Raw genomic sequence first — 13,147 nt, forward strand, 5'->3', positions numbered from 1 at the left:
AAATTCAGATTTATCATCCACTCCATATTGTGACGCTATGGCACTTTTTGTTTGAGAGAAAGTTTTATATAGCACAAACTAGACCCAAAGATATCAGGTATCAGAGCGCTTTACATGAGCACCAGTTTTGAAACAGATGGACACATTTTTTGTTAGGCAAGGGGAGATTAAGTGATTTGCCCAGAAACACAGGATGTTGAGCGTGTACAATATTCAAACCTCTCCATGCTAGGAGATTTTAATCTTCATATTAAGGACAGTGGTAATACTTTACCCCAGGCCTTACTTGATACGCTTTCTGATTTAAATCTCAGAAAGTTAGTCATTTTTCCTATGCACTCACCCACCACACTTTTGACCTTATCTTCACTAATCAGCAATCTGTTACTGTTATCCCTCCAATAACTCTCATCTGGCCTGACCACTCACTCATCCCTTTTAGTTTGCCTGATATTAACAGTACTATTCATTTTAGACCTGAAGTTAAAATGAAAGCTTGTTGTTCAAAAGTAGAATCCACGCTGAGGGAAAACATGGCGGCCGCAGGTTAGGCGGTGCGCGCGTCAGCATTTGGACCTCCCTGAGCCTCCGTGGAAATGTGTGCAGCTACCGGCTCTTCTTTGATACGGAGGTCTCTTCCGTTTGAAATAATCTGTGATAACTTTCCTTTTTTCTCCCTTTCCCCTACCGCCCACCTTTTGGTTCATCAAGGCCCAAAATTTTGGATCGCCTGATGCCTGAGCGGCGTCGATGTGTGTGAGCTCGAGCCTGGAGCCCTCCCCCGCCTCTACTCTATGGTGGAAGCAGGCAGCCGTGGAGCTTAGGTGCGGACGCAGGGCGGCGGCTCGCGGGCTCCTGAGGGGGAGTTCTCGGGGTTTGTGAAGCGAAGGTCACCTAAAGGAGCCCACGGAGCCAGAAGAAGATACGGAGGACAGAGCAGTAAAGGCCAGTGAGACTGTAGGTGCGGCTGGTATCATCCGCCTGTTCCCGGATAACAAAGGATTGAGCAGTAAGGAGGGGGCTCAGGTGGGGGGAGCGGGGTCGCCAAAGACCAAAAAACCTACCAGCGGTACACTTTCAGAGAGGGGACGCAAGACAGAAGGAAGGGGAAGGGTCCCACGAACAGTGCCCTGGGGGAGAAGCAAGGTGCCGGTCTCAATGCCCCTCAACAAGCTACCGTAGAGGCTTTAAAGGCTGCAGAGGCACCTGAGGAAAAAAGAGGTAAAGGGGTTATACTCCTTAAGACTAACGTTATCTCCCAGTCATCCGGTAGAGATACCAAAAAGGAGATACGTAAAAGTGCGATTCGCATAACCCCCTCGCTGCTTTCATATTTTAGGGTGCGGCCCCAAATTCTAGATATTCAATTAGGCTTAGAGGCAGTCGGCGACCTCAGTAAAAATCCGGTGGGAGCTATGAGCAACAACAATAAGGCCGTTACTGCTAATAGTGAGGATACAATTAGCTTGGCCGACCCCTTTGGATCGGGACCCACAGTGGATATCTTAGTAGAGGGTGCAAGGTCCTTACCGGATCCCGGGGGCCTAGGCCTCCTCGCGGACCGTACTGTGGACCATACTGTGGAACATGGGGGGGTCAACGCCACTATCGCTACCAACGGTGATCCCACTGGTGAGGGAAAAGAATGTGGTGGTGCATTGGAGGTGCTTTTGAATGCTATCAGGGAGGAGATAAGGTGCGGTTTTGCGGAATCTAAAAATAATCAAAGTGAGATCAGGGCTGTATGTTAGACTCTCGAGAAGAAGGTTGATGGTCTCTCCGAAACAACAGAGCATCTGGAAAACTCGGTAGGGCGTCTAGAATTTAGTCTGGAGTCGGCAGAGATTAAGATTCAATCCCTGCTAAGGGAAGGTGATGTTATGAAGGAGAGAGTTGAGTCCTTGGAAAACTACTCTAGAAGGAACAATCTCCGTCTACTGAAAATACCAGAGGGAAAGGAGGGTAGCGATATCAAGGCATTTGTGGTGGCTCTAATAAAAGACTCATTCAATCTCGATGAAACAACAGAATTTCTCGAGAGGTATATACAGAGGATACATAGAGATCCTTTCCGCCTCAACCCCGGGAGAGTGAAACCAAGAAAGATCCTGGTGAAATTTCTCACTTGTTCCCTCAAGGAAAAAATTCTTAACCTAGCATTAATGGCGAAATCAGTAAAGGCTACAGGCTTTTCTTTTGAAATCCGGTCAGATCTGTCAAAAACCACCTTAGACAGACAGTGGGAGTTAGGCCAAAAGATGGACAAGTTTAGGGCAGTAGGGGCAACAGTACAGATGAGGTTCCCTGCCTTCCTGAGGGTGATGTATAACAACAAGATGTATAATATCCGATCCCCGCAGGAGGCAGATGAGCTAATAGCTTCCATCAGTCAGCAGTCATGAGCAGGGAACTGATCGGGATAGATAATTAAGAGAAAGGGGAGAAGTCACAAGAGAAAAGAGCTTAAAATAAGGGGGAGGGGAGATAAAGGGGGGAAAGGTTTATATGGAAAGCAAGAAAGAGGAAAAAGGGGGAGAGGGGCAGAAAAAGAGAAAAAAGGGAAGAAGGGAAGGGAAGAGGAAAAAAAGAAAAGGTATATTAAAGTCAGGAATCCGGGAGGGGAAAAAGACAAAAAAAAAAACCAAAAAACCCAAAAAACTTTAGTAAAGGAAAAATGGATAAAAAAAAAAAAATACTAATAAAAGGTGATCAACATGTTAAGTTAATTTGGGTATCATTGGGAGAAGTGCCTCCCCTTCCTCGATCCCACCTTGTCATTTTTGACATTCCTCATGCTCTCTCTGCCATCACTTTGGCTTCAGTAGCCAATTGGATAGCAAGGTGGCGGTAAGCCGGGTCCCTTCCCTAATAGGCATTGTGGGGGTTCAGGGGATGGTCCTATGTTTGACGCAAACTGGCGATACACCATGCCAGTATTAGTAAGGGAGGGTTTTCCAGGGGGGGAGGGGGGGGGGAAAGAGTTAAAAGGTCCTCATAAGTTTGTCCTAGTTCTCCCTATATTTTGTAAAAAAGCTTTTGAATATGTTCAGGTTAAGAGACGTCGTTTGGTTCACTTTGGAGTGACTGGTTTCATAGGTGGAAGGACAGGAAAGACAGGAAGTGATAATGCATCATGACTGGGTTGCAGTTTTTATCCTGGAATGTCAATGGCTTGCGTGTGAGGGCCAGGAGATATAGAATCTTACAATACTTGAAAGACTCCCCCGCGCAGGTCATTGTCATCCAGAAGACACATTTACTTAAATATGAAGTGAGGGATATGCTTAAGAATCTGAAGTGGGTGGACAAATTTATATGTACGGACCACAACGCCAACATACGAGGGATCCTTATAATATAAAAGGCAGATCAAAGCCCAGATTCTGGAACAGAAGGAAGATCTTAGCGGAAGATGGTTATTTGCGAAAGTACAGTTAGACGGGCAAGTGTATACTCTAGTGGGTTATTATGGCCCGAATCAAGACGACCCGTCTTTTCTAAACAAAATTCAGAACCACTTGATTTCATGCCAAGACTCCATAATTTGGGTGGAAGACTTTAATATAGTCTTAAACCCCAAGCTTGACAAATCGTCCAACTCAAGAGCAATGACATCTTCTAAATCCAGGCAAGCACTTATAGCAATAATGTCGAATCTGGGGTTGGTAGATGAATGGAGGCAGAGATCGGGTATTATACTAGGGGTTTCCTTTCACAATTCTAAGTATAAACATAAGTCAAGAATTGACTATGCCTTTTTTAGTCATAAGCTGAAAGACGATCTGAAGGAGATAGCATATATCCCTTCCCATCTGTCTGATCACTCGGCCATCTCTTTTACCCTATTACACTACCAGCGGACCAGGCATACCTCTTGGTCCTTCGACCGGACGATCCTGCTTGAAGAGGATGAAATCTGCTTCCTCGTCTCTTAGGTGAGCACATTTCTGAAAATTAATCTAAACTCAGCCTCGATAGCCATCGTATGGGAAGCATTTAAAGCCTTCCTAAGAGGCTGCATATAAAATAGAGCCTCTTATAGATGCAAGGTTTACAGAACTGCAATTACCAATATAGAGCAGGAACTTAGGCAGGTAGAGCAGAAAGGTGGCCCAGTTTCGGTAGAGGATCACGAGAAGCGGGCAGCGTTGAAGACAAACCTTGAAAATTTACTTCAGGATAGGGTGGCCAAGAGATGGGAGGCAAGTAAGCTGTCACATTTTGAGTATGGAGAGGCGGCAGGTAAAATCTTGGCTTGGAAAATAAAAGCAGACCAGGCCAAGAAAAATATTAAGGAAATAAAACTGGTAGGGGAAGCTAAGGCTAGATCCTCCACCACAGAAATAGGGATCGCCTTTCAGGAGTTCTTCCAAAACATCTATAAGGAAGACATTGTGGAAGACCCAATGGCCAGGGAGGCATGGCTAGATAAGGTTCATCTCCCCACCTTCTCGTCAGAACAGCGTGATCACTTGGAGACCAAAATATCAGAGGATGAAGTCAGTAATGCCATCAAACAATTGAAGCGAGGGAAGGCGGCTGAATCGTGGAATGAGGCAACGATTGTGCTGATTCCTAAACCTGGTAAGGACCCGGCTGATTGAGGATCCTATAGACCAATCTCACTCCTAAACAACGACTACAAGATCTTTGCGGCCATCCTTTTGGGAAGGTTTGGGAATGAGATTGGTTCGATAATCCACCAGGACCAGAAGGGATTTATAAGGGGGCGACAGTTAGCAGATCTCACCCACGATCTGGTTGGAGCAATAGATATTGACGCTACCTTCTCTCTTCCTTTGGCCACTTTTACCCTGGATGCCACCAAAGCATTCGATAGGGTCAATTGGCCCTATCTGGCCACGGTATTGAAAAGATTTAATCTAGGGGGAAACTTCTGTCGAGCTATCTCGCTTCTTTATAAGGATCCAAGGGCTAGACTCCTGGTTAATGGGGCTCTTACTGAGCATTTTAAGATTACGAGGGGTACTAGGCAGGGCTGACCGCTTTCTCCCCTCCTATTCAATATGTATATTGAACCTTTTGCTCAAATCTTGAGAGAAGAGTATAACATCCCCTCTTTTTAGTTTGGAGGATGGGTTAAGCGGATAGGACTCTATGCGGACGATATACTTATCTATACAACTGACCCTGTGCAGGCCTTTCCCATTATCATCAAAAGGGCTAAAGAATTCGGGCAGATTTCGGGGTATGAAATCAATGAAGGAAAAACAGAGGTTATGACTTGGAATATCCAAAACCCGAAGTTGGTAGTCACTCCATCTATGCGCTACCTGGGAATTAGGATTACGCAGGAGATTGGTAAAATTGCACACACCAATTTGGACCAGGTCTTTCGAGAATGTCGGGCACTACTAAAAGCCTGGGCCTTTCTCCCATTGACAATACTTGGGAAAGTTAGTTTAGTAAAAATGTCCATCCTCCCCAAGTATACATTTATTTTTAATACTATCCCTCTAGCTTTCGAGTCTAAGCAAATTCAAAAATGTCAGCAAGATATAAATTCATTTGTTTGGAACTATAAAGCTACCAGACTGGCCTGGAAAAAACTGAGAAGGAGGAGAGAGAAAGGGGGGCTCGCATTACCAGACCTATAATATTATGCCTGGGCGTTTCAGCTGTCATACTCCAGGATGTTGCTGAAATCTCCATCAAGTGCATCAATTGGCAAAATGTTCAAGGCTATGCTGATTGGGGCGGATTTGCCCCCTGATGGTTTTCTTTTTAAATTCGGGGACCGGAAGTTCTTCAAAAAGGTGAGGTTAAAGACCCTACAATCTTTGGTTAAAGCGTGGAAGTTGATTAGAGAAAGAGTAGGGTTGCCCTATTTTTCTAGTTTTGCCCCAATCTGGGACTCTCCAGGGCTCCCTCCCTGTTTGAGGGTTAGTCTCACAACTTCCATAAGGGAGGCAGGGATAGTAAGATGGGGACATCTGCTAGTGGGAGGGGCACTGGTAGGTTGGGAGGAGTTATAAGAGAAGGTCGGCCCAACACTATCGAGATTCAAATGTATGCAGCTCGTTAGCTGGTCCCGGGAATTGAAGAGGAAAAGGATAGATTTGGGGAGAAGTAGCTTCCTGGAAGAACAGTTGGTAGAGATACAAGAGGGGGGAAAGGAGGTAGCCTTTTGGAATTGGGCCATACAGGAGGAGGTGGATGGGGATTTCACTCATGGTTATGCAGTGTGAGGACCTATGGATAAGATCGTTCACTCTCCTGGATAAAGTGGTTAGGCCGGCTTGGCTGAGGCGGAATCATCTGTTCACTGTCCATCGAGCCTATCTATCCCCCCAAAGGCTAGCTAAATTTCAGACCGGAAAATGCTGTAATAAGTGCAATCTCCTTGCAGCCTCCGACGTTCACATGTTTATGGACTGTCCATTTATCAACATCTTTTGGGAGGAAGTAAAGACTACTTTGGACTCCATTCTTAAGACATCCATATCTGTTACATTGCCGTTAATTATATTTGGGGTGGATGATAATATCACGGGGCAGGCAAAGTGCTTTTTGTTTTACGCAATTCTGCTGGCCAGACGGCTGATTTGCAAATATTGTGTTGACCAGAAGGCACCATCACACGCAGGCTGGCTATTGTCCCTATATGATACATCTAAGGTGGACTTGGCCAGATCATGTCGCCAACGTAACCTCTCCTTTTGGAACTTGCTGGTTCAGTGGAAATAGAAAAGCTCTGCAGACCTTCCGGGTTTTTTTTTTTTTTTTTTTCCGGGTCCGATGATTATGCTATCAACTCCAGGTTCCCTGGTGGTTCCTTCCGAAAGGCTTTGTTAAGTCTAGATGGAGTAGTGAGGGGATTGGTATGCCCTCTCACTTTTTTCTTTCCTCCCATTACAACATCCTGGAGAACGTCTTTCGCCAGTCTATATTTTCCTGGTGTCCGGGTCTGGGAAAGAATTATACCTAGTTCCAGACGACATCCAAGGTGATCGGCGTTTCTTTTAGGGATTGTGGGGCAGGCAAATGAGGACAAAAAAAAAAAAAGTAGAATCCACGTGTAGAAATAAGGGTCCGCAGAGGAAGTAGGATTCACAAGCTTTATTAAGTATACAGCATGAAGGAGACAGCCCAGCCACAAGCCTCATCAAGCTCCACCAGCCGTCAGCAACTGAACAATAACATTCTAGAAATCCCTCACATTCTGGAATTCTAAATGGCTTCTAGCATGGGAGTATTCAGAGATTCCAGACTACTACATTGATCACACTTGCCTTTTGGTTAAGAGTAAGGACCAGGATTTAAAAAAGATCTTGGCAGATATCTCCCCAACATTGGAACAAATCAGAATCCAGCGGAACAAGTCAATGGATGGTTAAGCTCAGTGATGAACAATTTAGTTTCTCTAAAAACACCAGCAACAAAACTATGTTTTCCCTCTGCTCCTAGGTTTTCACCAGCCTTGTCAAAGGAAAAATGTTTTGCAACAATTTAGACAGAAAATGGGTAGAGGCTATGCTTTTGTCCTTCAAAACATAACCTCTACCCCATTTCTCAATGCTGCTCTCAATCATTATCATAAATCAACCAACCCAAGCAGATTTCTTTCAATAAAAATCGTCTCAGCCAGGAATGTACCACAAGTAAGTTTCCAAACTGCCAAATGAAGAAAAAGTCAAAAGAATTCAAGCAAAATGTACTGATCTTTTTTTTTATAGAATAAAGTTAGACCTATCAGCAGTGTCCTTCTTGAGAGCAATTAGTACATACTTAGAGTTTCAACACATCACTCTAAAGGAATCTGAGCATGCATCCTAAATTGTAAATCAGGGTCCCTGAATGACTCATGTTGTCCCGCTTGTGTGCCAAAGCACTTTAGGTTTTTAAGCTAATTCTCAATGAAAATGTTTAATACCTCTTTTCATGCGGCCTTGGTTCTGGGCATTTGGACACAGCAAAGGTAATGTCTCCTGTGAAAAACCCTCTGTGGATCCCACTATTCTGTCTAATATCAGACCTAGTTCCCTTCTCCCAGCAGCTTCTAAAATACTGGAGGAACTGATTAACACCCAACTTTTGGAGTATCTTGAAGAACATGATCTCTTATATTCAACCGAATCAGGCTTTAGAACCAACACAGAAACAGTGTTGTTAAAACTGTCAGAAACCATTAAAATTTCATTAGACCAATGTCAGAACTCTGTCCTAATTCTTTTAGATGTATCAGAAGCGTTCCATATGGTATCACATACAACAATTTGTGAGCTGGCCTCAAAATGCTTACAATCATTTCTCTGTAAAAGAGATCAGCGGTGTCTGCTTCCAATTTGTCCTCAGGAAGTAAGATGCTTAAGTAGTGGGTTCCTCAGGAATCATCTTTAACCGGCACATTGTTCAATGTGTACATTACTCCTCTGGTATCATTGATCGTGTCTTTTTGTATTAGTGTTGTTTCCTTTGCTGATGATACACATCTAGTCCTATCTATTTGTAAGAGCTCTGCTTCTAGTGCAACAGACTTTTCAAGCTTGTCTCATGAAGGTAATTAAATGGATGAAACGGAGTCAAATAAAAATGCAACTCAGATAAATCCGAAGTTCTGCTTTTCAGAAATGCATTTCTGAGCCTCGGCCTGTTTCAAATAATGGTGGCCTGTTGGACTTGAAACTCACCCTCTTACTTCTTTTGTTGTCAGAAACTTGGGTGTAAAGTTTGAGCTTGCTACACCTTGGGACCCATAAAATTGTAGTACATGCTTTGGTCATCACAAGGCTGAACTATGCTAACAGTCTGCATCTTACCTAAATATTTGATCTATTATTTGCAGATGGTGCATCATTTGGCCACCTAACTCCTAAAATACCTCAAAGACGCTCTGTAGCTCATCATCTCATAAAGCTTCATTGGCTGTCAGTGTGATTGAACACTCTTTTTAAATCATTAGTTCTGGAATATAGAGCGTTGTACAATACTGGTCCAAAATACCTTACTGAAAGGCTTCAGCATTGTTGTAAATTGAAACAACGATGTGATTAAGCATTTACTAAAGACATTAATTCCCTTCCTTTAGATCATGTTTTCTCTGTTATGTTGACCGAAGTTCGGACTCCATTTTGTATTGTCATGCTTCCTCGTGTTCCCCACAAGAAGAGTCCAACCTCTGTGTTAGTTGCTCTTGTAATCTGCCTAGTAACAGTCTATAAATAGCTCCTTTGTCCATCTGGCGCATGCCCAGACTTGACCACATCTGTTATCAGTTAGCCTTGCTTGACCATGTTTTCGCGGGCTCAAGGAGTGTGTTAGCTCCGCCCACATATTGATTCAGTATTGAAAATGACCATAAATGGTAATGTTCTTTGGCCTCATGTTGTATCCACCCACTTATGAGCCCCTCTATTGTGTATAAAAGGGGACCATGTACGTAAGTTCTGTGTGCTACTCTATGCAATACTGAAGAGTGTTGTGTGGATTGTAGGACCACCCTTAAGGGTTAATAAATGCTGTCTTTGTACTTTGCAGTTTCCGTGCCAACTTCCTCATAGATTCCATTACAGGAGAGCGAACCCTTGTGTCCTGCGGGCCTAGCTGGGGCCTGTATTCGTCAATTGGCGCCCGTCACGTGGGGCTCATCGGCGACTCGGATGCTCGAAGGACTGGTCGCGACGAAGGTGAGGAATTTGGCCAGGGACGTGATCACTGCCAGCGGAGTCTTAGCCCTGGCATCCCGAGGTTTTTTCTTCCTTCCCTTCCGAGCTGACCGTCTGGGTGGCGCCGGTCCTCGACTGAGACCTCTTCTGTCGGTCCTGCCGTGAAAGCCGTTTGGGCGATTTTGGAGCTTGGCAGTTGGAATCTGGACTCTTGATTGGTAAGAACCGTTGTACGGTACTTGCTCCGAGTTTTTTGAAGCCTGGTCTGGCTATTTGAGTTTGATTTGTGATGACTAGTCATATTTTGTATTTGTCTTTGTGAAAATATATGCGTTGCAACACATATAGGCAGGTAATGTGGAGAAATTTCTCCGGGGCTGTGTAACCTTGAACGGCGCAACGATTAAGTGCCATTTTCTTCATAATATTGCATATTTTGCATTATTTCTGAGCATGCCTGCTTTCAGCGCACTCCGTAAGTGGTGTTGCTGCTTTGGAAACCGGTTGAACCTCGAGGAATCTGCTCCGGCTCCCCCAGAGGGGACTCCTAATAGGGATATGTATGTGAAGCATGGTCTTTCTTCCATAATGTACAGCACAGTATGGAGGAAATATACTAAAAAAGATCCTGAGTTACGATGGCCTTTGTATGGATCGTTTGATATACGTAAGATTGAGTATGTGGAACAGTGTATGTGTAAACGGCGTGCTCGGCAGGATATGTTTGAGTGTGTGCGGTTGTGGGTGAAGGAAGTGCGTGAGCGAGAGAAGAGTGAGAAAGCGCTGTTTGATAAAGAACAACGGAAGAATGATCATGTGCGAGCACAGGAAGCGAGGCGTCGGGAGGACAAAGAACAAACGGAGAGACAAGAGAAAGAGCGTAGGCTGCAAGTCTCGGGTCAATATGCTGTTCGGCAGCCACTTTATCCTGTCCTTAATAATCTTGATGATGATTTTTATTTACTAGATCGCTCTCCGCCCCCTTATGTGGGCGCATCTGCTCCGAGGCCACAAGATTCTGACCCGGTTCCGGGTAAGGTAGATACGCGGTCCATGCTGTCGGCCGAGCAAATGGCTGAGCTTCGGCAAGTTTCCTTCCGTGCACTTAAGGGCAAGGTGTCCCTGGATGAATTGTTCCATACTTGGGGGCCGTGGCAGGAGAGAGAGAAATTGTATTTTTTGGGTCACTTTGCTGATGAAGTGACTGCTGCTTACCGGAAATACTCCAGTGTTTTTGAGCCTGATGATGTGACATTGGATGCTAAAGCATTGCATAATGGTGTTTTCTCTCCCTCTAAGGCTCCTGACACGGCTCGGCGGCTGTTCGCTTTGCGGGACGCGGTGCTGGCCCTTAAAGGAAAAGCGCGCCAACAAGCAGGGGAGGTGAAGCAGTCGGATCCGTGTACAGCAGAAGGCCACTCATCCACCTCCCAGTCAGATAAGGATGGCATAGTGCATGTTAAACCAATGCGAGAGGTGGCGCCTTTGTATGTTCCTCCTAAAGGAGCGGGGACTAGCTCGGACATTACCTCCGCCGATGCTAAGGGATATTTTGTGTATAATTGGGTTTATACTCCTTGGCATAGAGCTGATGTTATGGCCTTAAAGAATGCGTTGCCTGATCCCCGCAAGAATCCAGCGGCCTTCTACGAAGAAGTCGAGGGGGCCTTGAATTCTTGCGTTATGACCTTAGCAGATATAGATCTGTTCTTTGGCCTTATTCTACCACCGGATATGTGGCGATCTGTCCGAAAGGTAGATGATATAGTTGCCTTTAAGGCTCGGTGGTCTGACCTTGAGGATGAGGATAGGGAACGGAAGCCCGCGCAGAAACCACCCCAGAGTATCTTAGACCTCCCTGCTGCTATCCTGACTAAGTTGAAGACAATTATCCCCCCTAAAAAGATTGACTGGAATATGTTAGCTTCATGTAAACAGAAAGTTGACGAGTCAGTTGCGGACTTCTTTACGCGTTTTGAGGAGACGTTTCATGATTTTAGTGGCCAGTCGCTTACTGATGATACGGGTCGCCACCTCTTTGCGGATAAATATGTGGCTAATCTGCTGCCGGCAGTTGCGGCCCGTTTAAAAGCGAGCGAAAGTTCTTGGTCTTCCGCAACACCGACGGCCCTCCTGACTATCGCCCAGTATTATGAGCGTCAGGAGCAAGAAGCAAAGGGCCAGGAGGAAAAGAAATCGAAAGATTTAAAAACAAAGGTGATGTTGGCACAAGTATATGGCCCGCCCCGACGGGGTAGTAATAGAGGTAGGGGAGGATCTTATGGTCCTCCCTCGGGCCGATCTGATTTGAATAGGAACCAATGTGCGTATTGTAAGCAATCGGGTCATTGGGCTAGGGACTGCCCGGTGTTGCATGCTTCGCGTCAGGGGCATACCCAGGGTGGCCCGCGAGGTAGAGGGGGTTTCTCGAACTTTAGAGGGAATTCTAACGAACAGGCTCGTTTTGACTCTGCTGGGCAGCACCGAGATAGATCAAATGTTTTCGATCGCCAGCATCAGTATCAAGTGTCGGGGATTGACCGATCGGGGTACCATGATTCTCAGCATGCATAGGAATGCGTTGGATGGGGGTTAGAATCAGTTGAGGTGCCGGTCGATCAGAAGGGTCCTTATGTATCGGCTGAGGTTTTGGGCTCTACTGATCAGTTCCTAGTGGATACAGGAGCGACACGTAGTGCGCTGTCTAAGCAATTGGTTCCGGGGGCTCCCCCATCCGGCTTAATGGTCACATCGGTAGGGTTTGACGGTACACTCTCCCGAAGCCCTCTTTCGCAGCCCCTCATGTTTAAGGTTGATTCTTTTTCTGCACCCTGTCCGTTTCTGCTTGCCCCGTACACACCCGACAACATTATGGGCCTTGATATGTTAAAGCATTTTAGGGCTACGATCCGCTGCTCCCCTGCTGGTGTGCGGGTAATATTGAATGACAATTACCCCCGGTCTGAACGGATGTGTGCGATGTCAGAGGATGCGCTGTTAGCTACCCTCCCTCGTGCTTTGTGGGCAACGTCGGATACTGATGTGGGACAAATGGTGATTCCGCCGGTCCACATTAGTGTCCAGGAGGGGGCGGTGTTACCACGCCTCCCACAGTACCGTATTTCCCAGGAGGGCGAGGAGGCTCTCATACAGATAGTGCAGGATTTGATTGCGGTAGGGGTAGTGGAGGAAGTTCCCTACAACATCTGTAACAGTCCGATTCTTCCCATACTGAAAAAGGATACGGATGCCAGAGTTTATCGGTTTATAATTGACTTGAGAGAAGTAAACAAGATCGTGATACCTCAGTACCCAGTGGTTTCCGATATCACGACGTTGCTTACTTTGGTCCCGCCTACGGCGACTATGTTCTCAGTGATCGATTTGAAGAATGCCTTCTTTTCCATTCCCATTCACCCTGATAGCCGATATCTTTTTGGGTTTACATTAAATAATAGATCTTATCGTTTTTGTAGGATCCCCCAGGGCTACACAGAAAGCCCTAGCATTTACAGTCAGGC

The sequence above is a fragment of the Triturus cristatus genome, chromosome 2_1, assembly GCF_964204655.1.
Source record: "Triturus cristatus chromosome 2_1, aTriCri1.1, whole genome shotgun sequence".
In the NCBI taxonomy this organism is placed as follows: Eukaryota; Metazoa; Chordata; class Amphibia; order Caudata; family Salamandridae; genus Triturus; species Triturus cristatus.